A 2,817-nucleotide genomic window follows, 5' to 3' on the forward strand; every position below is an offset into this window, starting at 1 on the left:
GCGGGTCCGGGTGCCAGGCCCCCCAAGTGCGGGGGGGTGGGAGCGCAGCACAGCCCCCCCCAGGGCTCTGCGGTGCTGCCGTGGGGCAGGAGCTGTGGCCGTGCCGGGGTGGGTGCACTGGGGGTGTCCCCAGGGGGGGTTCTGGGGGTGTCCCGGGGAGGGTGTGTTGTTGATCCCATGGGGTGTCCCCGGGGGGGTTCCTCCATGCCAGAGCCCCCACACTTGGGGGGCAGCGGAGGAGCCCACCGAGCAGCCCTCCTGTCCCCTGCCCTGCCGGAGGAGCAGGCCTGGCTGTCAGGCGGCGCGCTAACAGTAACGAATGCCCCTAATGAAGCACCCAATTAGCCAGGATCCCAGCCTTAATGGTAGCTGACAGAGCTGAAAGCTGCGAGTAGTCAATTGTCAAGTGTAACATCCCGCCGGGGTGAGGCAGGAGCCCGCGCCATCCGTCTCTGTCAGCGAAAAACAAAGCTCCCGCGTTAACCCCTTTGGTGGTGGGCGAGCGCCGTGCCCGCTGGCGGGGGGCTGGTGGCCACGGTGGGCTGTGGCATCGGCCCCGGTGATGGCATCAGCCCTGTCTCGTGGCATCACCCCTGTCCCAGGGCGTCAGCCCTGTGATGGCATCGTCCTCATCCCATGGCATCAGCCCCATCCCATGGCATCTTCCCTGTCCCATGGCATCATCCTTGTGATGGCATCATTGTCATCCCATGGCATCAGCCCCATCCCGTGGCATCATCCTTGTGATGGCATCGTCCTCATCCCATGGCATCATCCTTGTGATGGCATTGTCCTCATCCCATGGCATCAGCCCCATCCCTGTGATGGCATCATCCTCATCCCAGGGCATGAGCCCCATCCCTGTGATGGCATCATCCTCATCCCAGGGCATGAGCCCCATCCCGTGGCATCATCCCTGTGATGGCATCATCCCTGCCCCATGGCATCATCCTCATCCCATGGCATCAACCATGTGATGGCATCATCCTCGTCCCATGGCATCAGCCCCAGTGATGGCATCAGCCCCATCCCATGATGGCATCTGCCCTGGATGGAACCTGCCCTGGCACCGTGGTGGGGGGCACACGGGGTCTCTGCTGCTGAGAGGGGCTGGGACTGTGCGTTTCCCAGTGGAATAACCTGGATTTGCTCAAAGCTGAGCTTTCCATTTGGCTTGAAAACGTGAACTGGCACTCGTTGCTGTGCCAAAGGGGGGGTCCCTCCTCTCCCTCCCTGCCATTCCCAGCGACCTCAGAGCCGGGGATTTGCCCCGAGCCGTGTCCCCGTGACTTGAGGGCTCAGTCACGATGGGGACGGGGCTCCTTGTCCCCAGCTCCCCCTGAGCTGGCACCCGCGGGGAGTGGAAACCACACGTGTGTCTGGTGGTCCCTGGCCGTGGTTTGGCAAAGCTGTGGCTCCTCCAAGGTTGCCATGGCTCGCTGGGAGCGCGCCAGACCCGGGGAGATGGAGAGGGGCCACTGGCACCCGGCTCGGCCCCGTCCCTGCCCCGCCAAAAGGCACATTTAGTATTTTTTTTTTTTTCTATTTTGAAGCAGACGAATTAGCGCTGCGCCTCGTTTAGACAGTTCAAATCCCACTCATTTTAATTAGCGCGGCCTGGCAGCCCTGCTGCGGGTATCACACGGGGCGACAGCGCGCTTTCCAGGTGGCGGGTTTTTAAAATGCTGTTGACATTTTGCGAACTGAGTGACTTAAACGATAACAAATTAACAGACGGCTCCGTGCGTGCGCGGGGGGCTGGCGCGGCGTGAGCCCCCGCCACGCGCCTCTGTGAGCAAATTCGGTTATCGGAGCGTGGCCGGGCACCGTGCTGCCGGTGACACTCCGTGGGGACAGCTTTTGGGGGGGGCAGTTTGTGCTGGATCCATCCCTGCTGCCCCGGTGATGGGTCCTGGTGGCACCACGGAGCTGTCGTGGTGGCCCCACGGAGCTGTCGTGGTGGCACCGCAGAGCCAGAGGTGGCTGCGAGTGGTCACCCCCAGAAGGATGGGGCTCGGGGTGAGCACCCCGTTACGTGGGCACGTCCCGGTGACCCCCAGATCCGGGCTGTCCCTGTGGGTGTCACCCTGTTGGTGCTGGAGGAACCTAAAGCCAAAGGCAGCCGGGAGGAGGTGGTGGCACCTCCGGTGGCTCCGGTGGCTGGGATGGGACAGGACGAGGACAGAGCGGGTCCATGGACCCCCGTCCCCATGTCCACCTTACTGGGGGGTCCCCAGTGCCACGGCACGGCCACGCTCCCACTGAGAGGCCACTTTGGGTCCCCAGGTCACCCGTGTCACGGCGTTGGGCAGAGCTGCTGGGGGGGGAATATGGGATGAGGCAGGAATGGAGTATTTCTAGGAGCGGGGGGAATCGGCAGTGGGGAAATGGAGGCATAAATAAATTTTCACCAGCAAGGAAAAGGTGGGACAGAGATGAGGCAACGTCACCTGGTGCCTGGGGACACGTGGCCCTGGGGGTGGCAGCTCCAGTGCCCCCCCAGCACTCGGGGGGCTGCGGTGTGGGTGTCCCACAATGGCACGATGGGGACATCCCCTACTGGTTCTGTCCCTGGGGACTGGGATGGGATGGGGGTCATAGATGGGATCAGGGGTGGGAATGGGATAGATGGGGTGGGATGGGACAGGGATGGGGACAGGGAAGGGAATGGGATGGAGACAGGGATGGGGACAGGGACGGGGACAGGGACGGGGACAGGACACTGCCCCTGCAGCCCAGTGTGAGGGTACCACCATCCCTCGGCCAGCCCTCCTGTGGGGTGGCCAGCCAGGGGGGCTGCAAGCCCCTCCAAGGCTG

This window comes from Calidris pugnax, unplaced genomic scaffold (genome assembly GCF_001431845.1).
Source record: "Calidris pugnax isolate Ruff unplaced genomic scaffold, ASM143184v1 scaffold285, whole genome shotgun sequence".
NCBI classification, from domain to species: domain Eukaryota; kingdom Metazoa; phylum Chordata; class Aves; order Charadriiformes; family Scolopacidae; genus Calidris; species Calidris pugnax.